The 27,566-nt window shown below is 37.2% G+C and overlaps 1 long non-coding RNA gene across 6 annotated transcripts in view; it reads left to right on the forward strand.

Annotated features, from left to right (window-relative positions):
• The window catches only part of LOC147370016 (uncharacterized), a 149,441-nt gene that overhangs the window by 26,919 nt on the left and 94,956 nt on the right, over window positions 1-27,566 (forward strand). For 2 of the 6 annotated variants that reach the window (XR_015168630.1, XR_015168629.1), the window contains exon 2: window positions 915-973. The exons of the other annotated variants lie outside the window; for them this stretch is intronic. This is a non-coding gene — a long non-coding RNA (uncharacterized LOC147370016). The remainder of the gene's footprint in view (window positions 1-914; window positions 974-27,566) is intronic. 6 annotated transcript variants of the gene reach the window in all.

Genomic DNA, 27,566 nt, shown 5'->3' on the forward strand with positions numbered 1-27,566 from the left:
TTGCTTCTGAGTAAGACCGGGTTAGCACACTCTGCCTTACTTTATTTTATACTCACATGGTATAGTTTTGCCAATTCTATACTAATTGTTCCCAATTTCCCATATTTAAAAATTAAGTGTAATTTAAGGGTTCATATAAGCATATTTCTTTTTTTTTTTAAAATGGAAGCATATGATTAATATATCCTAGAAAGTTTCCTTGGATTATTATTTTATCAAATAAATTGGTAAGCATAACCAGTTTTTAAGAGGTAACCATTTAAACTTAGTCACAAATCCAGAAATGTCTGAGTAACTTAGAAATTATGTTAAGAACAGGCAGCTGCACCTGGCCATTCCCGCAGGGGAGAATTGCCCTCTGGGTACAGGGGCACCATCCTATGTCTGTGCCATGGGTTCAAGATGAACATATTAGGACCCCATTGGTGTCAATCAGGAGACCGAGTTGTGCATGAGTGAATGGACATTCTTTTCTCTTTACTACAGTTGAAATATTTCCAACTCTTTGCTACCCCATGGACTGTATGTAGCCTGTCAGGCTCCTCTGTCCATGAGATTTTCCAGGTAAGAATAATGGAGTGGGTTGCCAATTTCCTCCCCTCCAGGAGACCTTCCCAACCCAGGGATGGACCCTGTGTTTTTTGCATCATGCTTTGGCTGCAGATTCTTTACCACCTCACCAGCTGGAAAGCCCAGTTGTACATACTGCTTTCCAACTCTGTGTTCAATGATATCACATATTCCTAGCTTGAAATCGGCCATAATGGTAGTTTGAAATTGGCAAGAGCTACAGATCAGGTTTGTTTGGTTTTAATATCCCAGGTAGCTAGCTGTTGTATCTTTAATCAGCATACCACTGGCCTAAAGAGGTTAGCATGTGAGATTTCTAAGGTTCATTTCATCTCTGCTTTTAGATTGTGTCTGCAGTAACTTTTCTGGTTCCTGCTGATGACAACTGAGAAACTCCAAAAAGGTATATAAATGAGAAATCTCCAAACTTGTCTAATGCATTTTCAGAAAGGTGGTAAACCAAATAGCATACCTCTGCATATCCTAATATCCCCTGGTTATTAAAATGCTCATGGTTATAATTTGGTTGGGAAGGAAGTTATCACATACATATGATAGATAAAATTAGTTAAATTTGGTGAAATGTGTCAACATTAGCACAGATCAGAAAGATGAAAAGGTCACTGTAAAAAAAGATTCCTCATTTTCTATGCTTTGACTATTAGCAGTGAGAAAAATCCATGTGATTCTTTGTGGTTATAAACTTAATTCCAAGAAACCCTTGAGCTCTTGACTCTGGCTTCCAAATGGTAGCAGTGATTCATAGTTCTGAATCTACCTGCAGTGAGAATGGCTACCTTTCATAGTGAATTGTGCTTAACAGGACCCAGCAGAGACCTGTGGACACCAGAGACACATGGATTAGTTGAGACCTCTTCAAATGAATACTATTCTAATATTTACCCAGCATCTTTTCGGATGGAGAAAATGTGGACAAAAGGGGCATTGAGAACAATTCCAGTGTTCATGCTCCATGTTCAAAACAAAAGGCTTGTTCTTTACCAATTTAACCAGATCTGCCCCTCAGAGGATTAAGTTATTTGGAAGGTGAGTTAGTGACTGTTTTTACTTGGGTGTGCTTCAAGGAGTCTCACATTCTTGACCCAAAGTGTTTTATCAAAACAAATAAATAAATAAATGCTTCCCATCTACTCAATACAGTCTTCCTAAAATGAATCACATTTCCCCCTTTTCCATCACTTTTATTTTCAGAGATATTTTATTATTTTTGCATAATTTTTAAAGGAACAAGTTTTAGAAAGAGATTTTCTAGATTTTCATCTCAGCTCTATTGTTTACTTGCCTGATGACTTTTGAAAACTGTTGAGAATTTATTGAGCCTCAGTTTCCATGTGTACAAACTGGGGAGCATAAAAACTTACAACATAAGCTTTAGGCAGATCTAATATATGATTATTAAATAATTGAACTTGTACAATGCTTAGCATATAGTAGGCATATACTTCAAAATGTGACAGTTACAGATTGGTATCTATGTCACCTGTCCAGCTGATCTGTTTCATCTGGTTCTGATTATCACTATTTTTCTGTGCCCCAGCTCTGCCTTATCCTCATTGCTGCAGTGACCTCTGTGCTATCTCTAGGGAAACCAAGCTATGTCAGTTCAGTTCAGTTCAGTCGCTCAGTCATGTCTGACTCTTTGAGACCCCATGGACTGCAGCATGCCAGGCTTCCCTGCCCATCACCAATTCCGGAGTTTACTCAAACTCATGTCTATTACATTGGTGATGCCATCCAACCATCTCATCCTGTCAATCTTTACACTTTCAGTCTTTCCCAGCATCAAGGTCTGTTTGAATGAATCAGTTCTTTGCATCAGATGGCCAAAGTATTGGAGTTTCAGCTTCAGCACCAAGCTATATATACACTGCAAAAGAATCCCCCAACCCCCAAATCATTTTCTTCTATCACTTCTCTTCTCAATGGTTTTCTATTCATTCAAGAATTGTTTTTAAGAACCTTTGATATTCACAGATAATCTCCTTTCTTACAAGTCTTCCATTCTAGACAGACTTGTGCAGTAACTGATTTTGTAACTTTTTTCATTTCCTAGTCACTCACTATTGCTCCCTCCTAATTATTTATCTAATCCTTATTATCCTTAAGAGTCTAACTCAAGTCTTATTTCTTTGAGAATTTTTCTTGAAGATAATTTTTATTTATTTTGCTTCAAGGCTGATAAACCTTTGTCTACATAGACGATTTAGCACCTCCATTGATTCTCTTATATTAGTACAATCTCCGGAAAATTACTCCTATTAAACTAAATTCTTTGAAAGACAGATCTTATCTTTATTTTCTGAGCTCTCCTATTACTACAATGTCCTGTAGTATCATTTTAATTATCAGGAATGGTACCTAATGTAAAAATTGGACGTGCTTATTTTTTATTGAACACTTTATCCTGAAATCCCCAAACATACATACAAAATTAAAGGGTAATGCATGAACACCCCTATTTCTACCACCAAGTCTCTACAATTGTTGGACGTTCTCACTTTTTATAACTAATGATCAAATTTTCCTTTTTTGCCATGACTAGTTTTTGAAAGGTTTTAAATTGAAATATCCCATTTAGGGACATTATCCTTTATTAGAAAATGGTTAATTTTGCTTCATAAATATGGTTCTAAATAGGAAAAGGAGTATGTCAAGACTGTATATTGTCACCCTGCTTATTTAACTTATATGCAGAGTACATCAAGAAAAACGCTGGGCTGGAAGAAGCACAAGCTGGAATCAAGATTGCCAGGAGAAATATCAATAACCTCAGATATGCAGATGACATCACCCTTATGGCAGAAAGCAAAGAACTAAAGAGCCTCTTGATGAAAGTGAAAGAGGAGAGTGAAAAAGTTTGGCTTAAAATTCCACATTCAGAAAGCTAAATTCATGGCATCTGGTCCCATCACTTCATGGGAAATAGATGGGGAAACAGTGGAAACAGTGTCAGGCTTTATTGTTTTGGGCTCCAAAATCACTGCAGATGCTGATTTCAGCCATGTCTTTTAGACACTCACTCCTTAGAATAAAATATGACCAACCTAGAGAGCATATTAAAAAGCAGAGGCATTACTTTGCCAACAAAGGTCTGTCTAGTCAAGGCTATGGTTTTTCTAGTGGTCTTGTATGGATGTGAGAGTTGGACTATAAAGAGAGTTGAGCGCTGAAGAATTGATGCTTTTGAACTGTGGTGTTGGAGAAGACTCTTGAGAGTCCCTTGGATGGTAAGGAGATCCAACCAGTCCATCTTAAATGAAATCAGTCCCGTATATTCATTGGAAGGACTGATGCTGAAGCTCAAACTTCAATATTTTGGCTACCTGATGTGAAGAACTGATTCATTTGTAAAGACCCTGATGCTGGGAAAGATTGAAGCAGGAGATGAAGAGGACGACACGGGATGAGATGGTTGAATGGCATCACCAACTCAATGGATATGAGTTTGAGTAAACTCCAAAAGTTGGTGATGGACAGGGAGGCCTTAGTGTGCTGCAGTCCATGGAGTCACGTAGAACTGGACACGACTGAGCGACTGAACTAGACTGGATTCATATAGAATTCAGCATTCTGTTTTACATTAGTATAATTGAACACCTAAATTAAATAAACTTGCATGTTGAATGAGGGAATTTTTCAAGTGGCAAAAGCTGAAGTCTCTATTTTCAGGTATTACTATAGACTTTCTATAGGTGAATTCAACTAGAGATTTTTGATGTTTTTTGTAACAACACAAAGAACAATTTCTTTCTGAGGCAAGTAAATGTTAAAAGTTCGATTAAAAAATATATATATATATGTATATTTATATTTTCTTTCTACACATATCCAAGTCATCCATCATGTTTATGGTTGCATTCTCCTATAAATACTATGTTATTATTTGAATAGCAGTATAAATGAAATACCTCTTGATAGTCAATACTTTTTAGAAACATCAGTGAAAATTATGACTTGTAGAAAATTTTTAGGATTACTAAAGAACTTTAAATGTGTTTATTTCTACCTTATGCTTTCATGCTTAATAGAACACTCTACTATTAATTTATATCAAATGATCCATATTTATTTTAGTGGATATTTTAAAATACTATAATAGTCAATTTGCATTGCTTGTATTTGTAAAAAGTTGTTTGTATGGTTTCATAGTTTTTAAAAATCATTGCTTTGTGAATATATCTTTTAGAGACCATTTCATGATATTCACATTTTCATCCCTTTTACTTTCTCCGAGTAGGCATTAGCAGAAAGGAAATTTTATTTTAAAATAAATCAAACAGTCCCTTTAGATATTGACTCTTCAGAAAGAATACAAGACCTGTGCAAATGAAGAATGACTTTCAGAAAAATGTACACAAGTCCAGTAAGCCAGTAACAACTTAGGGCTAACACAAGTTACACCTGCACTTTTATATGGACACATGTCTATTGAGCACCTAAAATGTGACTAGTCTGAAATATGTGGCAAGTATAAGATAGACAGAGGATTTCAAAACTTAGTATGGAGTAAATAATTTATAATATCACGTTAATAAATTTTACATTGATTACATGTTGAAATGATAATCTTTTGAATATGTTGAATTAAATATTTTTTTCTTAAAATTAATTCACTTGGTTTTTAGTATATGTACTAGAAAGTCTAAAATTCCATATGTGGCTTGCACTTTATTTCTATTGAACAGTGCTAAGTTAGTTCATCACCTGCTGGTGCCTTACACGTGTTTTACTCACTGATGCATCAGATGAGTAGTGTCATTATTCACTAACCGATGAACTTTCAAAGACCTTTCCATTTTCTTGTTGACTGTAAGGGGATGTCCAGATGATGAATTATTCATCTGTAGCACTGAAGAAGCATTTAGTAGATCCCAAGAGGAGTGTTGAGCCAAGGGCAGTTTTAGACCGACAGGCTTCTGACATGTTTCAATCTAAGCATGTATCACTCAATTCCTCCTATCACTTAACTCTATTTATTCTTAGAAACAGCCACTTTCCCACACTCATGGGAAGAGCTGTGTTGACTAGATTATACTAAAAATGTTCATTGCTTTTATTCCAATTCATTTTCCCCACATATATTAATATATATCTGACACATGACATTGTGTACATTTAAGGTGTCCAATATGATGATTCGATATATGTATAAACTGTGAGGTAATTATCACAATAAGATTAATTAGGACATCCATTACCTCATATAGTCACAGTTTTTGTATATGTGTGAGTATGTGTGTGATGAGAAGTTTCAAGATCTACTCTCCTAGAATCTTTCAAATATACAATACAGTCTCCTTAACTATAGCCACCGTGATGTACATTACATAGTCAAAACGTATTTATCTTAGAACCTGAAGTTTATACCCTTTGACCACCTTCACCCTCCCCAACCCACTGTTGGTAATCACCAATGTGCTTTCGATTTCTCTAAGTTTAGGTTTTTGTTGTTTAAATTTAATGTATGAGACCATATTGTAACTGCTTTTCTCTTTCTGACTTATTTCTACAGCATAAGGCTTGATAGCCTTATAGATTCATCTATGCTGTTACAAATAGGCAGCTTTTCCTTCCTTTTTATGGCTGAATAATACTCCTTGTGTGGGACAAAGATATTTTCTTTATCCATTCATCCATCAATGGAAACTTAGGTTGTTTCAATGTCTTGGCTATTGTTAATGATGCTACAATAAACATAGGGGTGCTGATATTTCCACACGATCATGATTTTATTTCATTTAGATATATACCTAGAAGTGTAATTGCTGGATCATACGGTGGCTCTATTTTAAATTTTTGAGGAAACTTCATCTTGCTTTCCATATTAGCTGTACAAATTTACCTTCCTACCAAGGTAAATTCTATTCTTTGCATCTTCAATAACATTTGTTATCTCTTGTTTTTTAATAAACATTGTGGGCTTGACTTACATTTCCCTGATGATTAGTGATGTTGAACACTGTTTCATGTACCTGTTGGCCTTTGGAGAAATGTCTACTCCTATCCTTTGCCCCTTTCCTTATATCATGTACAAAAATTAACTCAAAATGTATTGCACACTGAAATGTAAGACCTGAAACTATAAAACTCCCCGAGGAAAATGCAGGGGAAATGATACTTTACATTGGTCTGAGCTGTATATTACCAAGATGTATTTTTGGCTATGACATCAAAAACACAAGCAACAAATGAAAAAATGAGCAAATGGTACCACATCAACTAAAAAGCTTCTGCACAGCAAAATAAACAGTCAACAAAATAGAAAAAACAACCTATGGAATGGGAGAAAATAGTTACAAACCAAATGTCTGATAAGGGGTTAATATCCAAAGTATATGAGGAACTCATGCAACTCAGTAGCCAAAACAATTCAATCTGATTCATTTTTAACAAAGTATTCTCAATGTTAATGGGTTTTGTTTATAATTATTACTTTTTAGTGCTGTTATCCTTCCAGCCAATGTAATACTCTGCCCAAGCAGACTAAAATATTTTTCACCAAAGGAAAAAAAAAGAATAGCTAATGAGACTGATATTTGTAGAAATGAGTCTGACAACAAAATGATAGGTAATTATCCAGGCCAGTTTGGTGGGAGAAATTTATTAAAATGCTAACAAGATTAACAAGAGATGTGTGGAAAGTCTGGGTGCTCTCTGTCAGGGAAAGATGCTGATGTGTTCTGACCATAACTGCCAGGAATAACTCATTTGGCTATTTCAGTCTTCATTAGGATGCTGGTAAGATAAGTTTAAAAAATTGATGCAAACTATGCCTTTAATGGCACCATTCTGATGTAGTTTCTCTAGCTCAAAATTTACTTGTTTAAGGGCAGTCCAACACCAAAATAAGAACTCAATTAAGAAAATATCAATCAGTATGTCTATATACAAACTAAACTATTTATTTTACTTTCTACACCACTTTTTAACAATATATTTATATATTGAATTTGAATACATATATATATTTGAGTATAATTGCATGGATGATAAAATAGTCCTTCAGAATGTATTTCATCACCTCGATAAATAGGCTCTTATTAAGACCATCTATATGCTGATCACTAGGCTGGTCTCTGTGGAAAACATAAGAATCATTCTTCACCTTACAGACCTCATACTCTAGCTTTGACTTTTCTTCTGTGTCAGTGAGAATGCTGTATAGAAGTAGATAATAAATGAATTCTTACTTATGTAAAGGTGCAGCCATCTCTCTCTGATTTGTGACATAAATAATAGAGGTAACTGGGAAAACAGAAATCCATAGAGAATTCTCAGTCTCCAAGCCACTCACTTCTTTATCTTTTCCATGTCCTGTTTTTTCCTAAAAGACTTTTTAAAATTTGTAAAAATAAACTGATTTACGTTACACTTCATTAGACTGTAATGAAGTCTATTCCACTAGTGTGGAATAAGTTTTATTTATTATTTTGTCCCTGGCATTCAATACAGATCTTAGTTGCATTATGTACATCAGAAAAACTGCCTCTAATTGCAGAGGACGTGGGTGGGATAAGGACGTTTGAAAAAAGGCAAGCATAATTTTCCAATTGGCTTGTAGAAAAACCCTCCTATATTTTTATTTACCCTTTTGTGTTTCTTTGAGCCTCTCATAGAATACTGTATATATAACAAATGTAAATGAAATACGGCCCTGCTTTTTAAGTGATAAAATAATCAAAGTTGATTATATTAATATAATATTGATGGTTTATGGCTCTGGTGTATTGGTGAAGATGTTCTAGTTTTCTTCTTTATTTCTTTAAGAATCTTACAGGGGCTATTTCATTTAGGGATACACATTTATATGTGTGTGTATTGTATGATATATATATATATAATACAATAAATGTATTCAGGGATGTATAATGTATATGAGAAAGCTTCTATATATTATATATATGGGAATAAATAATATACAGAAAAGATACTACCTTATTTTTTCTGAATAAATCTATGTTATTAAATTGCCTGAGCAAGTCAACATCCCTTTTTCCTCCTAAACAGTTCTTCCAAACTGTACTGAAATTTGCCCTGAGGATAAGCTACAACTTAAAGTGTTTTGTAACCTTGACAGCTATGGCCATTATTTCTTTTCCAGCCATATCTTTTGTCTGTATATCTCATCTCCATACCAGCCCTTTTGTAAGTACCATGTTCCCCTAGTTTGGAGTCTTTGCAGACGTTGTTTCAGGGCTAACTCCTATGCATCTTCTGTCCAAGAGTTGTGATCACTTTACTTGAGAACCCTGCCCTGATATCCTGATTTTTAATAGGTGCCCATGTTATGCTTCTCATACCTACCCTTACCATAGTACCTACCATATTGTCATTCCTTTGCCATTCACAATAGCCCTTTCTCTTTGATTGTAGGGACCACATATCCCACTGTATAATCAGAGTTGGCAAGTAGGCTCTTTAGCACTAATTAATTGAGAAGTATATGAATGACAATAAATGAGAAAAAAAACCCATTTTAATGGGTGAAAAAGAATGAAGCCAAAATGATTTAAATTCCTTGTTAACACTGTAGAAATTGACTAGATTATTGAAAATTTCTCCTTTCATTCTGTATGTCTCTAGAGTAGTATTATATTCTATTTCTTGGCAGAAATTCCCACATGTTAATTTATTTGCATCCTAAACCATAACTTTTATTACAGAAAGTCACTTTGAGTTGTAGATCTTTCCCTTGTTTATGAAAGTACTATATTTTTTCCTTTGGGGAAAGACTTTCCTTTGTCTCAGCTACCAAATATATATATATTATATATTGTCTTCCATGCAGCATTAGGCTCATCACTCTAGTTTAAAGAAGTTTCCACTTATGGTTATAGCACCAGATGTTAAAATTGCTTCATTGTCTAACCATCCAAAACAAAAGCAGATTTTGTGGACCTCAGCCTTTGAAAGTTTTTCTCTTTGGGGGAAAAAAGATTATATCACAAGTCAGCTCACAAATCATCTAATGTATGGAATAATTGAAAACTGAGCTGTAGTTATTTATGTTCTTATACTATTAAAATATAAAATGATATAAATGCATGGTTTTATATATATATAGGTGTAATTTATTTATGTTATTACTTTTAAATGTTTCAGGTATCTGAGATGGTATAAGTCTGAAGTCATGCAATATAGAGATTGTCCTTTAGAGAAATATATCAAAGGAAACATCCTGCTGCTAGTTACCTTGGAGGGCTGATTCCATGCAGGTGGTCTGTAGAGAAAATAAAAATGCATCTTCAATTAAGATCACAAGCTAATGATGCCGTTTCCAAATGCTATCTGCACTAAGTTGAATAATGTCCTTTCAAAATTTCTGTCCACCTGAAACCTCAGAAGCTGACCTTATTTGGAATAAGGTTTTTAGACATGTAACCAAGTAAATGAGGTCACAGTGAATTAGGGAAAGCCCTAATCCAATGACTGATGTCTTTATAAGAAGAGAGAAATATGAGCACAGAGATGCACAGAGGGGCAGGGAAGAAGGATATGTGAAGATAGAGGTAGAGTTGAGGTGATACAACTGTAGGCCAAGGAACACCAAGATTAAAGGGCAGGAGCTAGGAAACAGGCAAGAAAAGATCCTTTCCTTGATCTTTTAGAGAGAGGGTGACACTTTTGACATTTTGACTTCAGACTTGTAGCTTCCAGAGTTGTGAGAAAAATACATTTCTGTTATTTTGTCATACAGTCTTATTTAAAGTCATTGTACTTTGTTACAGCAGCCTTAAGGAATAAATACACCACCCTAAAACAATATTTCAAATGTAGAACTGCTTCCTGAAGGTTCCTTAACAAGCAGAAGACAGACTGAAGTGGAGCTAAGTGAGGATTGCCTGAGAACTAGTGCCCTAAAATATCACTGAGAAAGATGAAGTTCTGTCTGCAACAGGCGAAATCAAATTAAGGACAAGTAACTCCTGGTACTCTGTATAGCAGTAGTTCTCAAACCTAGAGAATGAGAAGGAATAGAATATAAAATTGGAGGCAGGGATAAACAACAGGGATTGCAGCATGTTTTAAATTGTGTGAAAGGTGTTTTTCGGATCATACTCTTGGATATCCAAAGAGTTGAATATGAGAGAGTAGCACTCATTCTCAGTATTCTTTCTAGAAAATTTAAATGAAAAATTAAGGTCAGGATTTAGCGTATTATCACTGGATTATTATATTGTTATGTTTATGTTTGTGAGGTTTTGGTTTCTTTGTGCTTCCTACTGAACCTTTTTTTTTTTTTTAAAATATTTCAACCTTGTCTTGAATGAACAAGGATAACAACTTATTTTACACATATTGGAGGATCCTCCAACTTTCATTTAGCCAGTAACCAGGTAAGAGATTCAGTTAAGTTCAGTTCAGTCACTCACTTGTGTCCAACTCTTTGTGACCCCATGAATTGCAGCACGCCAGGCCTCCCTGTCCATCACCAACTCCCAGAGTTCACTCAAACTCACGTCCATCGAGTTGGTATGCCAACCAGCCATCTCATCCTCTGTCATCCCCTTCTCCTCCTGCCCCCAATCCCTCCCAGCATCAGAGTCTTATCAATGAGTCAACTCTTTGCATGAGCTGGCCAAAGTACTGGAGTTTCAGCTTTAGCATCTTTCCTTCAAACGAACACCCAGGGCTGATGTCCTTTAGAATGGACTGGTTGGATCTCCTTGCAGTCCAAGGGACGCTCAAGAGTCTTCTCCAACACCACAGTTCAAAACCATCAATTCTTTGGCGCTCAGCCTTCTTCAGAGTCCAACTCTCAAATCCATACATGACTACTGGAAAACCCATAGCCTTGACTAGATGGACCTTTGTTGACAAAGTAATGTCTCTGCTTTTCAATATGTTATCTATGTCGGTCATAACTTTCCTTCCTAGGAGTAAGCATCTTTTAATTTCATGGCTGCAATCATCATCTGCAGTGATTTTGGAGCCCCCAAAAATAAAGTCTGACACTGTTTCCACTGTTTCCCAATCTATTTCCCATGAAGTGATGGGACCAGATGCCATGATTTTAGTTTTCTGAATGTTGAGCTTTAAGCCAACCTTTTCACTCTCCTTTTTCACTTTCATCAAGAGGTTTTTAGTTCCTCTTCAACTTTCTGCCATAAAGGTGGAGTCATCTGCATATCTGAGGTTATTGATACTTCTTCCGGCAATCTTAATTCCAGCTTGTGCTTCTTCCAGCCCAGCGTTTTTCATGATGTACTCTGCATAGAAGTTAAATAACCAAGGGGATAATATACAGCCTTGACATACTCCCTCCTTTTCCTATTTGCATTTTCTTGGCAGAACTCTATTAGTCTTTGCCCTGCATGAGTACGTCAAGGCTGTATATTATCACCCTGCTTATTTAACTTATATGCAGAGTACTTGCCCTGCTTCATTCTGTATTTTAAGGCCAAATTTGCCTGTTACTCCAGGTGTTTCTTGACTTCCTACTATTGCATTCCAGTCCACTGTATAATGAAAAGGACATCTTTTTTGGGAGTTAGTTCTAAAAGGTCTTGTAGGTCTTCATAGAACTGTTCAACTTCAGCTTCTTCAGCGTTACTGGTTGGGGCATAGACTTGGATTACTGTGATATTGAATGGTTTGCCTTGGAAACGAACAGAGATCATTCATTCTGTCGTTTTTGAGATTGCATCCAAGTACTGAATTTCAGACTCTTTTGTTGATTATGATGGCTACTCCATTTCTTCTAGGGGATTCCTGCCTGCAGTAGTAGATATAATGGTCATCTGAGTTAAATTCACCCATTCCAGTCCATTTGAATTCGCTGATTCCTAGAATGTCAACGTTCACTCTTGCCGTCTCCTGTTTGACTACTTCCAATTTGCCTTGATTCATGGACCTGACATTCCAGGTTCCTATGCAATATTGCTCTTTATAGCATCGGACCTTGCTTCTATCACCAGTCACATCCACAGCTGGGTATTCTTTTTGCTTTGGCTCCATCCCTTCATTCTTTCTGAAGGGATTAAACGTAGCTATTTCAAGAGATTAAAGGTAGCTATTTCAACTCAAGAGACTGAAAGGACGGCACAGTTGCAGTAGATACCAAGCAGGTACAAGACAGTCAAATTTGATGTGTTTAATAAATTTAGGCCTGAGGGTTTTCCCTCACACTTTTCATATAGCCAGATGTCAAATGCTTTTGATAGCTTTGATAGCTGGGTGATTTCCCTTGGCTGCTGGATAGTGAAAGAGCTACTACACCTGATGATGACAAGGGTTTCTTTCCTTCTTGCTCAGGTACAAGTGAAGGTTTAAGGAATGACAGCATGTTCATTCGTTGGGTGTATTTTATCTGCCTCATGCGGACAAGTCATTCTGAGTATTTATAACCATTTTTCTGTCTGGTATGAAATGTTCTAATTATTTTAGCCTTGATTGAATATCACTTCAGTTCAGCTCAGTCATTCAGTCGTGTTTGACTCTTTGCAACCCCATGCGCCACAGCACGCCAGGCCTCCCTGTCCATCACCAACTCCTGGATTTACCCAAACACATGTCCATTGAGTCAGTGATGCCATCCAACCATCTCATCTTCTGTCGTTGCCTTCTCGTCCTGCCCTCAATCTTTCCCAGCATCAGGGTCTTTTCAAATGAGTCAGCTCTTTGCATCAGGTGGCCAAAGTATTGGAGTTTCAGCTTCAGCATCAGTCCTTCCAATGAACACTCAGGACTGATTTCCTTTAGGAGGGACTGGTTGGATCTCCTTGCAGTCCAAAGGACTCTCAAGAGTCTTCTCCAACACCACAGTTCAAAAGCATCAATTCTTCAATCTTCCACTTTCTTTATAGTCCATCCATACATGGACTCACACCCATACATGACTACTGGAAAAACCACAGCCTTGACTAGATGGATCTTTGTCAGGAAAGTAATGTTTCTGCTTTTTAATATGCTGTCTAGGTTGGTCATAACTTTCCTCCCAAGGAGTAAGCATCTTTTAATTTCATAGCTGCAATCACAATCTGCAGTGATTTTAGAGCCCCCTCCCCCAAAATAAAGGCAGCTACTGTTTCCCCATCTATTTGCCACAAAGTGGTGGGACCAAATGCTATGACCTTAGCTTTCTGAATGTTGAGTTTTAAGCCAACATTTTCATTCTCCTCTTTCACTTTAATCAAGAGGCTCTTTAGTTCCTTTTCACTTTCTGCCATAAGGGTGGTGTCATCTGCATATCTGAGGTTATTGATATGTCTCCCAGCAGTCTTGATTCCAGCTTGTGCTTCATCCAGCCCAGCGTTTCTCATGATGCACTCTACATATAAATTAAATAAGCAGGGTAACAATATACAGCCTTGAAGTACTTCTTTCCTGATTTGGAACCAATCTGTTGTTCCATGTCTAGTTCTAACTGTTGCTTCCTGACTCACATACTGATTTCTCAAGAGGCAGGTCGGGTGGTGTGGTTTTTCTATCACTTTCAGAATTTTCCACAGTTTATTGTGATCCACAAAGTCAAAGCCTTTGGCATAGTCAATAAAGCAGAAATAGATGTTTTTCTGGAACTCTCTTGCTTTTTCAATGATCCAGCAGATATTGGCAATTTGATCTCTGGTTCCTCTGCCTTTTCTAAAACCAGCTTGAACATTTGGAAGTTCATGGTTCACACATTGCTGAAGCCTGGCTTGGATAATTTTGAGCATTACTTTATTAGAACGTGAGATGAGTGCAATTGTGTCACAGTTTGAGCATTCTTTGAGATTGCCTTTCTTTGGGATTGGAATGAAAACTGACTTTTTCCAATCCTATGGCCACTGCTGAGTTTTCCAAATTTGCTGGCAGACTGAAGGTGGCACTTTCACAGCATCATCTTTTAAGATTTGAAATAGCTTAATTGGAATTCCATCACCTCTACTAGCTTTGTTCCTAGTGGTGTTTCCAAAGGCCCACTTGAAATCACATTCCAGGATGTCTGGGTCTAGGTGAATGATCACACCATCATGATTATCTGGGTCATGAAGATCTTTTTTGTACAGTTCTTCTGTGTATTCCCCCTCTGTGCATCCTGAGTAATCTTCTGTGTTCCCCGGTCCTTCCCCCCTCCCCTCCCCCTCCCCCTTTCCCCCTCCTCTTCTCTCCTTCTCCTCCCTCTTCCTCTTCCTCCCGCGCAGACTTCTTATCAGCCTACTTAAGAATTAACTCTGTCAATTACCATGTATAGTATTACACATTTATTAATTCATTTATTCTTCACATAGCTAGCTACTCTATCCTTAGCCACATTCTATAGATTTTGAACTGAGACACAATAGACTGGCTAAGTCACTTAGTCAAAATAGTTTGGCTAATAAATAACAGAGCTAGGGTGTGAACTCAGGCAATGCAGCTCCAGGCTCTGGGTACTTAATCACCCTATCATATTGCTTAATAGTGCAGGAAAGAGTAGGTGTTACCAACTTTTAAATTTTGGCTAATACGACCAGTGAAAACAATGAGTCATTTGGAGGGTATTTTTTTGTTTTTTAATAAGTGAAATTAAGTCTATTTTTTTGTTTTGTTTACCAATCTGTTTTCTTGTACTTTGTCATGTATCAGTATTTGTGTGGTTTTGCATGGAGTTACTCAAGTTTCTTAGTAATTTTTGCAAACTCTTAATTAAAATAAACAACGAAACAACAGTACTACTTTGTCATGTGTTGCATACATTTTCCAGAGAAAAGTTGTATGTCTTTATACATTCAAATTTATTAATTTTTGGTTTCTAGATTCAATTTTCTTCTTGAAAATTTTATTTTATTCAATTGTTTCTATTTTAAGAATTACAAGAGTTCAGAGGAAGGAGAAATTATTTCTGGCTTTCATAATTAGAAAGAAAGGTTGTATTTAAGATACAAATTAAATCTTTGCAACTGAAAGGCTGATAGGAATTTTATAGCCTGAAAATAGCTAAGAAGAGAAAGGCAGGTACTAACTGTCTGGGTAAATAGGAAGAAACTGATCCCTGATTGAATGCTTACAGATAATGTCTTTGTGTGCAGTCACTGGGCTTACCTATCTGAGGCCCTGCTATTGCCCACTTTTATTGATTTCATTTGTCTATAAACCTAGAAGCCAGGAGATGAGAAAATGTACAGTAATAATGTGTAGGAATTAGTCCATGGAGACTAAGAAAGCCTTACAGTCTTTGCCTGTGACCTGGAAGACACTTAGATCTGTTCATGAAATATCTGCAATTTTCTTTTTTTTCCCTAAACCAACTTCCCCCTAAATAAGAACCAATAACAGAAGACATCATTCTATATAAAGTTAAGTACAAATGGCAATAGCCTGATAAAGTGACTTTCATAGAGTGTCTGTATTGGTTTATAGATGAAGAGATATCATTTGATTTTTTTTCTCACTCTGACATTTGTTGATTTTAATATCCATTGACAGCTTTCAAGCAAACTGCCTTTTACGTTATGTCTGAATAGGTAAAATAAAAGGTAAAATAAAATGTAAAATAGGTAAAATAAAAGATTAGGAGGCTATTACTTGTTTGATCAATTTGTATGAGCTCAGCTGTTAGAACTTTGAGCATTAATTAAGATAGGGGGGAAAATTGGCCTCTCTATCTGGGCCCTCCTACTGTGTTGTTTCACCAATTATATTAGGTTGGTACAAAAGTAATTGCAGTTTTGGATCATGGATTGTAAATCATTAAAACTAGGCTCAAACACATCTTTATTAATCAAAATAGGAACCATTACAATAAACACATTTTTTTTTGCCAACATGAAATAAGTTTATTGCTGTGGCATTAAAATCCATCCTTTGGGATTCAATGAACTCTTGGAAAGCATTTTCTTCATTCTGCTGGTTGTGGAAATGTTTTCCCTGCAAAAAATCAACAAGATACTTGAAGAACTGGTAGTCAGCTGGCAAGAGGTCAGATAAATATGGCAGATGAAGCAAAATTTTGTAGTCTAATTTATTCAACTTTTGAAGCATTGGTTGTGCCATGTGCAGTCGGACATTGTGGTGGAGAATCAAACCCCTTCTATTGACCAATGCTGGCTTTAGGCATTGTAGTTTTTGGTGCAGCTCATTGATTTGCTGAACATACTTCTCAGATGGTTTCACTGGGATTCAGAAAGCAGACTGGTAGCAGACGACCCAGCCATGACGAGGACCTTTTTTTGGTGCAAGTTTGGCTTTGTGAAGTGCTTTGGAGCTTCTTCCCAGTCCAGTCACTGAGCTAGTCATCACTGGTTGTCATATAAAACCCACCTTTGTGGCATGTCACAGTTGAGGGATCACATTATGATCACACATCCGATCAAAAAATGGTTCATTGTCCGATCAAGAAACAGTTCATTGTTGTTGCATAGAATAAGAGAAGACAACACTTTAAAAAATGCTTTTTTTCTTTTTTCCCCTGTCAGCTCATGAGGCATCTACTTACCAAGAATTTTCACTTTTCCAATTTGCTCCAAATGCCAAATGACCATAAAATGGCCAATGTTTGGTTCTTTGGCAACTTCTGTAGTTGAAAGAGGATCAGCTTCAATGATTTTTTTTTTTTTTTGCTAATGACTTATTATTGCTGTGTACTTTATATTTATTTTAGACTCTAGAAATGATGCTAGACAAAAAGCAAATTTTTTTTTGTTGGTTGTTGTCAGTTGTGTATTGTCAACTTTTGATGGTCAGTCACCTCACATCTCATCTTCAAGGCTCTCATCTCCTTTGCAAAACTTTTTGACCCACCACTGCACTGTAGGTTCATTAGCAGTTCTTCGGCCAAAGGTGGTGTTGATTTTGTGAGTTGTCTCTGCTGTTTTACAGCCCATTTTGAACTTGAATAAGAAAATCACTCCTATTTGCTTTTTGTCTAACACCATTTCTAGAGTCTAAAATAAATATAAACACAAGTAATAAGTCATTAGCAAAAAAAAAGTAAAGCAAGAATGTGGATTAAAATAAAGTATTATTACATAACTACATTTATTAAGAATATACTCCAATATCAAATGGCAAATTTCAACAGTGTACAAACCACAATTAGTTTTGTACCAACCTAATAGTTTATGGAAAAATCAGGTTGAGAAAAGGTTTGGCAGTAATGAAGCATCTGATAGGGAAAATGAGCATGATTCAATTCTGAGAGCATCTTTGTTCTCTGGCCTTTATTCATAAATTCTGTCTTATTTTCTTTGCTTTTTTCCTCTTTTTCTGTTTTCTGATTACTCTTCAATCCCCTTTTGTCTTCCAATTATATAAAATATCAGTCAAAATGATTTTTTTCCTTAAGGTATGGAGGCAGTTGATAATAGTTATTGAAATTATACTTTTGCATTAAGCTTTCTCTGTGAATTGACCCAGGTTTGACTTAGTTTTACTGGACAGTTCCTTATACAAAACATTCATATAAAATTCTCTAACAGGAAAACATAGCATTGAATGAAAATCCTAAAACATAACTGAAAATAGAAAAGATTTCATTGCATCCATGAAAACATGTATTTAATTGGAAAAAGGCAGGTGTGCATAGAGCCAAGCTGCTCTCCAATCCTGTTCCAATTGAACAGCCTTACTGAGGCGTTGACGCTGGCCCTGGGGAGTTCTTACTCTGAGAGCAGAGCCAGTTACAAATGTGTTTTCGGTCAAACACAATTACTGGAGAATGCAAACATAATGTTTGCCATCCAAGACCTTTGCAACATGAAACTCCAGATTAGCTTGCGCTGAAGGCCTTTCTAGTGAAGATCAGTCTGAAAAGATTTTGTGGGAAATATCATGTAGTGAACCAGATAGAGGAATCTGACTCTGGATCTAGTTGGCAGCTGCTCTTTTACACAAGCAGCAGCTACAACTATTACAAGTTTTCCTCATTAATATGACAGAGGTGAGCCAAGATAAGGAGGAGGGTATTATTTCTATCTTTAATGTAATATCAGTGCCATGTTTAATATTTTGGGAGAGGATTAGGCTCAATTTCCAAGGAGGAATTTATACAATAATGAACTTAATCTGTGTTTAATAAGATTTCTGTTCTTCTGTGTTCACTCTAATGTGGAAGTAATTGCAGTCTGCCTACACAGAGGTCTCCACTGGCTCACATCGCAGTAAGGCACATATCTCCAGAGCTCCAGCTGGCGTCACACTGTGGAACACATCATTGGTGGTTACACGTGGCTGACCCCCTTTGCAGACTGGGTTAAAACTGACAGAGCATTTCTTCCCCATCTGATAATGCCTGATACAACTGGGTTTCATTTTATTAATAGTCTACTAATCTCCACGGAATCCAACTTTCTGAAACACTTTGTGATTTGTATCCTACTTTCCTTCCTTGGTGGCTCAGCTGGTGAAGAATCCACCTGCCATGTGGGAGACCTGGGCTCAACCCCTGGGTTGGGAAGATCTCCTGGTGGCTACCCACTCTAGTATTCTGACCTGGAGAATCCCATGGACTGCGTAGTCCATGGGGTAGCAAAGAGTCGGACACAACTGAGTGACTCTCACTTTGTATCCTACTTCATAATGCTTATATAGTATGCACAGATTAATTTCCATATTAATAGCAAAATTAGGATGCTTGCCTTTGGAATACATATATATGTATACACACACATAAAAACATATTCATACATCAGTTCAGTTCAGAAACTCAGTCGTGTCCAACTCTTTGTGACCCCATGAATCGCAGCACACCAGGACTCCCTGTCCATCACCAACTCCCGGAGTTCATTCAGACTCACGTCCATTGAGTGGGTGATGCCATCCAGCCATCTTATCCTCTGACGTCCCCTTCTCCTCCTGCCCACAATCCCTCCCAGCATCAGAGTCTTTTCCAATGAGTCAAGTCTTTGCATCACGTGGCCAAACTATTGGAGTTTCAGCTTTAGCATCAGTCCTTCTGATGAACATCCAGGACTGATCTCCTTTAGGATGGACTGGTTGGATCTCCTTGCAGTCCAAGGGACCTTCAAGAGTCTTCTCCAACACCACAGTTCAAAAGCATCAATTCTTTGGCACTCAACTTTCTTCACAGTCCAACTCTCACATCCATACATGACCACTGGAAAAACCATAGCCCTGACTAGACGGACCTTTGTTGGCAAAGTAATGTCTCTGCTTTTCAATATGCTATCTAGGTTGGTCATAACTTTCCTTCCAAGGAGTAAGCATCTTTAAATTTCATGGCTGCAGTCACCATCTGCAATGATTTTGGAGCCCAGAAAAATAAAGTCAGCCACTGTTTCCCCATCTATTTGCCATGAAGTGATGGGACCGGATGCCATGATCTTTGTTTTCTGAATGTTGAGCTTTAAGCCAACTTTTTCACTCTCCACTTTCACTTTCATTAAGAGGCTTTTGAGTTCCTCTTCACTTTCTGCCATAAGGGTGGTGTCATCTCCTTATCTGAGGTTATTGACATTTCTCCCGGCAATCTTGATTTCAGCTTGTGCTTCTTCCAGCCCAGTGTTTCTCATGATGTACTCTGCATATACGTTATGCATATAGAAAAGGAGCCTGAATGTTGTCGCTTCAGTTGTGTCTGACTCTTTGCAATGCTATGGACTGTAGCCCACCAGCGTCCTTTCTCTATGGGATTCTCCAGGCAAGAATCCTTGATTGCCCTGCCCTCCTTCAGAGGATCTTCCCAACCCAGGGATCTAACCCGCGTCTCTTACATCTCCTGCATTGGCGGGCAGGTTCTTCACCACTAGCGCCGCATATAGAAAAGTACTGTGGTACAAAAGTAAAGTGGGTAGATACTAATGTTGGATTTGGGAGACTTTTTAAAATACAGAAATAACTAAAATACGGAAATTACTAAATTACTGAAATCATTAATAATTTATAAATTCCATTAAAAGTGATATCGCAGAGTGCGTTCACTGTGCTGCGTGTCAGAAAATCTGAGATCATGCCCTAATCAAATATTGGTTCTGTGACATAGAGGAGGTTACTTAAGATCTCTGAGCCTTGTTTCCACTGTGTAGAATAAGAGAGTTGAACTAACTAATCTCCAAGCTGTCCTCTATGGCCAAGGGGCAGTGAAATTCTCCTATAGAAGTCCCCAAGTTGATGGAAGAACTGTAATGCTTCTAGAGGAACATTATACTACTGTAAGTAATGTTTAACACTGCAGAACTAAAGAGCAAAACTGGGTACAATAAAAATTCATGATTATTTAGAGTTCATAATTGGTCAGCATTTTGAATTTAGCAAAGGCTTTCTTTCTCTCTGATCCAAAATTTTATATTCTTTTGGATATACAGCATAACATCCTTGTCCCTAAATACATTTCCATAAAGTCTCAATAGCTTATTTAAGACTGCTTCAGTTACTTATTTCTGCACAAAGACAACTACCCCAAATTTAGCATCTTAAGCAGCAATCGTTTCATTTTTCTTACAAGTCTGAGGATCTAAGTATAAGAGTGGCTCACTTCTGCCTCACGAGCTTAGGGGTCTCACTTGGGAGAGCTCAAACACCTGAGCACACTGGCTGGGCTTCCTTACTTGGGACCGTGTTTGTAGAATCTTAGTTCTTGCAGTTGGCTGAGGCCTGTCACTCCCGTGGCCTTAATTAATAGCTGTACTAAAGGCGAGAGGGCTTTTCTCACATATCTGGTGAGTCAATGCTTCTCCATGTGTCCATTCTCTTTCTGTGGATAGATGGAGAGGGCTTCTTACAACTTGGCAGTCTCAGGGTAGTTAGATTTCTTACATGTTGACTGCCTTCCAAGAGGAGGAAACAGAAGCCACCAGTTTTGTTAGATATTAGGCTGGAACTAACATAATATTCAGTTCAGTTCAGTTGCTCAGTTGTGTCTGACTCTGCGACCCCATGGATTTAGCACACCAGGCCTCTCTGTCCATCACCAACTCCTGGAGCTTGCTCAAACTCATCTCTGTTGAGTTGGTAATGCCATCTAACCATCTCATCCTCTGTTGTCCCCTTCTTTTCCTGCCTTCAATCTTTCCCATCATCAGGGTCTTTTCCAATGAGTCAGTTCTTCACATCAGGTGGCCAAAGTACTGGGACGACCCAGAGGGATGGTACGGGGAGGGAAGAGAGAGGAGAGTTCAGGATGGGGAACACGTGTATACCTGTGGCAGATTCATGTTGATATACGGCAAAACCAATACAATATTGTAAAGTTAAATAATAAAATAAAAGTAAAAAAATAAATAGATATATCAGAAAAAAACATCATCACAAAACTTCACCACAAGTCACCAAAATGACCATGTCAGAATTGAAAAATTAAACATAATATACAGTTTTAGTCTGCTAATATATATCCCCAAAGTAAGCAGAGAAGAAAACATACATTTTATCATAAAAAAATAAATAAATACAAGTCAACATAATGTTGCTTCCATCATATTCTATTAGTGTGGCCACATTCAGTCAGTAAAGAAATGAGATCTCCACCATCGGATGGCAGGGATCGTCCAGAATCTGCCATAGTAACTACTTCTGATTGCTCATCCCTCTAGAGGCAGAAGATTTGCTTGATTTTTTTTTTTTTTTTACCAATGTGAATATCTACTCCTTTTCTAGTTATTGGCAAGTTTAAATTTTCAGATTTATCCAAAGGAAGATTAAAATCAGAATTGGGGTATAAATAATATTCAGAATGCCAATTATACACCTTGCCTGCAAAATTGTCTTCAACAACTCAATATAGGCACCAGAATATAAAGTGCTTTCTTCATTAGAGATGTACTTTGACCCTCAGGTCAAGATTATTTCATTTGGAAAAACTTCAGAACTTTACTATCGGTAGATAAATAATTCATCTTGTAAAGCCTAGTGTATTAGTCTTCTAAGGATGCCTAAAAACACACCACAAACTAGGTGGCTTCAGTAGAAATTTATTTTCTCAGTTTTGGAAGCTAAAATTCTGAGATCCATCTGTCAGTAGAAGTGATTTTTTTCTGGGGGGCACGAGGGAAGAATCTGTTCCAGGCCTCTGTCTCTGGCTGGTAGACTGATCATTTTCTTTCTGTTCCATGGGATCATCTTCCCTGTCTGCCATGTCCATGTCAAATGCCTTCTTTTTATAAGGCTAGCAGTCATATTGGATTCGGGGCCCACCGTAATGACCTCATTTTAACTTTAATACCTCTGTGAAAATTTTATCTCTAAATACAGTTACATACTGAGATACTGGGGATTAGGATTTCAACATATGAATTCTGAGGGGGAAAGAATTTGAAACACAACACCCAGATCTGCTATACTATCTGCTTCTTCCAAGTCTCCCATCTCTGTGTCCAGTACTTTGGCATCAAAATAGCTGTATTAGGAGAGAGAGAAAGAGAGAGGGGGGATAAATATGAATTTAGATTACGTGCCCTAGAAACAGGCCTCACAAAACTGGAGCAAATCTTTATCAATCATTCTACCAAAATCTTTTGTTTATAAAGCATCACATTTGTTATGAAGATTGAAAGGAAGCTCTTTTGTTTCCTTTCACTCTGCTATTACCTGCTAATAAAAATCAGTATGACGGGTTGTGCTGCCGTTTCTACCTGAGGTATACTGTATACTCACAGTACATGACAGGTTTGGCTTATTTGATTTTCTGTTTATTCGCCAGTGAATCATTTGTTTTCATATTACAAAGTGGCTCAGCTGTGCTCTATTTCACACTGAAAGCTTGCCTGACAAGTGATTGTCCGACACTTACCAGGCCGTGTGTGCAGGCTGGCAAAAGATGCCAGCAGAGCAGACAGGCTGCCTTGCGTGTGGCAGCTTGTTCTGCTAGTCTCACTGCCAGATCTTCTCATAGGTCCTGTCCCATGGAAAAATCAGAACGATGCAGAGAATTAAAGGATAATGGAATTGGAATGGTGTTCAGCATCTTGATTAGGGATTTTTGATAGGCTATAATCATACATTGTGTTGAATATTGTAATGAGGAGACGATTAGAATATTTCAAGGAGAAAATGCTTTAGTGATTCTGTAGCCAGCAAAGTCCATTATTTGTAGAGAACATAAAACAAATAAGTGAGACAATGTTTTGAAAAATTAGTTTCTCAAGCATTATCAATTTCTTACTGTGGGAGTACGCTTCCAATTTACTGCAAGCATGTACACTATTATTTACTTATTTAGAAAACAAAACAAAACAGAACTTGTTAATCAAACAGAGTCCTCCTCTGTTCCAAGATTGGTGAATTCAGTGGAAATCAAATGAATATGCTTTTAGCATATCATTATGTGGGGTGCTCATTTAAACTATTGCTCCAACATTAATAGGACACCCACTTTTTTTTTTTCCTTTGGTGAGAATGAGTTTTTTACTCTTTACATCCAGACTCCACACCTTAAGCCACCTGTGACAAAGAATACATATCTGTTAAATGCACATCTGCTGGGATAAGGGTGGAAGTGTTCCAATAACTGGTTAAAAGAATGACTGAGCATACGACCCATACCCTCAGGTTTGTAGCACTGTCCCCAAAAGGGCCATAGTGCTAAGAAGCTTGACTATGGCTCTGGGTTTAATTTTCTGAGTTGTATTACTTTCCAATCTAAGAAATAATTTTAATTGGTTTAACTTTAGGAAACAAACTCTAAGGCAATTACGGGGAGGATTAGAAAATAAAATTTACTGGAAAATAGTTACTTAAAAATTTAATTTTATTATCAAATAAATAACATGAGAGCCTCAGTGTTAAAATCCAGTGAGAAATAAATGCATTTTGACAATCAGATTTTTAATAGAGGGAGGTAAGGATTGAATACTCCTTGTCAGAGTGGGTAGGGTTTACAAAACTTGTCAATAAGTTCAGAGCAGACTAGGGATAGATTGACACCTTGAAAATCTTGTGAAATTAATCTTTGAAGACAGGATTGAAGAAAGAATGATCATCACTGTCATTCTTTTAGCAAATAGTCACCGAGCTTTGACAAGCACAGTGTTTGGGGCTGTGGATAATGCAGTGCTATATAAAATAGAGTCTGACATCAAGAAATCCATGGTTTGTGTGACTTATTTGATAAATATTTACTGGGTACTACCTATACAGTGGACACTATGCTAAGCATGCCCTGGGGATTAAAGACATTATGATAGAGACTTGTTCTCAAGGACTTACCTAACTGCTTCACCTAACAATTTCTGGGACCTGTGGAATGAGGTTTATATTTACTCAAAGAAGATATTTGGACTTCCTAGGTAACTCTAGTGGTAAAGAACCTGCCTGACAATGCAGGGGACATAAGAGACACAGGCTCTATCCCTGGGTCAGGAAGACCTCCTGGAGGAGGAACTGGCAACCCACTCCAGTATTCTCGCCTGGAGAATTCCATGGACAGAGGAACCTGGCGGGCTACAGCCACAGACTCATGGGTCACAAAGAGTCAGCCATGACTGAGTCTACTTAGCATGCACACACATGCAAAGAAGACATTAATTAGCTAAATGAATAAAAAATTTTCTACAATCTTATTTCCTAGCCCTTAGGCAATCCATTTTTCCTTTCCCATGTCCCTTCTATATTCTTAATTTATTGTTTTGCCTAGTTTTTGTAACTGATGTTTCCTCAGTATTTTGGAACCTCTGCTCATATATTGGGGTTTCCCACACTGTGCTGAACTTGGGAACTAATTCTCTTCTGTTTTGACCACAGTTTTCTCAGCTATCTTCTGTATCTGGTTCACAGCCTCTGCTTGCTTTGAACTCTCATCCATGTATCCTAAAACTGTTGTTTGTTGTCTGCAGAAGTCCTTTTTCAGGAAGCCTGGAGAAGCCTGGATTTGTTATTCCACTTTGTTGTGGTACTAGCCTGAGAAATATTCACTGTCTGATCTACTCGAGAACTGACTAAAATCCCTATTGAACATATATTTTAAATTCTGATTCACTAAAGTCAAATACTACTCAGTTCTTGATATATTAAAGAGGAACTTGCATATTAAAATGAAAAATTCGTCTAATTAATTCTACTAATAATTTTGCCTAAGTTATTTGAAAAAATAAAGAGATTATAAAAGCAGACTTTGCCATTGTCGAGTTCAAAGTCACCAGAAAACAAAATTTGACATCAGAGCATTTTTTGTTTGTCTTTACAAATTTCCCATCAGATTTTTGACTATTGTTCGTTAGCCACTGGAATGCTTCTGTGTTCCCAGACATCCTGTAAGTTTTTCCAAAATTATGAACTTAATACGCTTTTTGATGCAAATTTCTCTAGCTATATTTCAGACCACATGTTGGTTTATATCAGTTTTGCCTTACTTTACTACAGCAGCGAACAGTATTTTACCTACTCCAGTCATATTTTGAGGGGCTTCTTGTAATCAGATTAAATCTCTATTTCACAAATTTATGAAAAGATGTCTTAAAAATACTTACAAGGAGAATCTGATGAGTTAATACCAAAATTACATGGCCAGTTTCCAAAGTTCTATGTGCTCATTTATACTTAAAGTAAGAATTTCAAAGTTAAAACTGAGTTAACTGTTAAGAGTTGCATTTCTAATTGCTTTAAGGGGCTTGGTTGAAAGGTTTTAAGAAAATTGTGTAAAGATATCTTTTTTACTTGGATACTCATAGAACCTGGGTTTTTCAGATTTTGTTTTCATGAGACCTGTTTTCTACAAAAAATCTTTCACTAGTTCTAATTGTAAACAAGATTAATAAAACTAGTTGAAAAATGAGACATATTCAGCTAACAAATTATCTCTTGGCCTGTATGATATTGTCAGTTTAACTGCTTTTCTACCATACACTTTCTCTCACTCTACTCTTACTTTTGTCAAAATTAGGCTGTATTAAACTGAATTGATTATTAGTTTTTTAAAATTTACAGGTATATGAAATTTTAATTTAGTATTAATGACAGCAGAGAAAGGACTGGTTGTTTCTTAACTTAAAAATGTGTTTACTATACTTATACTTCAGAGTCCTGATCTGGCCTTCTTACTGCTTTGGTTTTTACACTGATCAGTTGCTGAGAAGAATCTCTGAGTTACTTACTAGATTCATGCCTTCATGTAAAACAGAATTCTGGAAAAGTATTAATGAATCACCCAAGTTTGATGAATTTTTATTTATGCCCTGTTAACATATGAACCGGAGAAGGCAATGGCAAGCCACTCCAGTACTCTTGCCTACAAAATCCCATGGACAGAGGAGCCTGGTGGGCTGCATTCCATGGGGTCGCTGCGAGTCGGTTGCAACTGAGCGACTTCACTTTCACTTTACACTTTCATGCATTGGAGAAGGAAATGGCAACCCACTCCAGTGTTCTTACCTGGAGAATCCCAGGGACGGCAGAGCCTGGTAGGCTGCTGTCTATGGGGTCGCAGAGTCGGACACGACTGAAGTGCCTTAGCAGCAGCAACACATGAACCAGTTTGATTTCTTCAGGGAATTATTTAGTCTCTAAAACAATTGTAATGTACCTTTGCTATGGCTTTAGGGATTCCATTAGTTCAATGATGCCCTGAAAATACTAGCAAGTATTAGTAATGGGCTAATTGTAGAAGAATTTTCATACATTATAACCTAGCATTTTCCTGTAAATGATATGCCAAAGAACCTGAAGCAGTTGCAGGTCTCTGCTATGTGTTTGAAGCAGAATTGTAAAGGGAAACTGAGCCTTGAATCCACTGTGTCAGAAATTATTTTAGGCTATACAGGTAAAATAATATGCAAAACAGATTAAAACCTGTGCCTTCTAATGAGGGAAGACAGAAACAATCTTTAGAAATAGATAATAGGGAGGAAAGAAAGAAGAGAGGGCGGAAAGAAGAAAAAAAGGAAGGTTAGTGGTAAGTGCTAACAATCCGAATAGAGTAGGTGCGAGCCATAGGGAGTATCCTGTGTGCACACTCAGTTGTGTCTGACTCTTCAACTCCTTGGACTGAAGCCTGACTGGCTCTTCTGTCCATGGAATTTTCCAAACAAGAATACTGGAGCAAGTTATCATTTTCTACTCCAGGTGATCCCCCAGACCCAGGGATCTATCCCAGGTCTCCTGCATTGCAGGCAGATTCTTTACTG

This window comes from Bos grunniens, chromosome 7 (genome assembly GCF_055505025.1).
Source record: "Bos grunniens cultivar Pamir isolate PY7600 chromosome 7, Bosgru_T2T1.0, whole genome shotgun sequence".
Taxonomy (NCBI): Eukaryota; Metazoa; Chordata; class Mammalia; order Artiodactyla; family Bovidae; genus Bos; species Bos grunniens.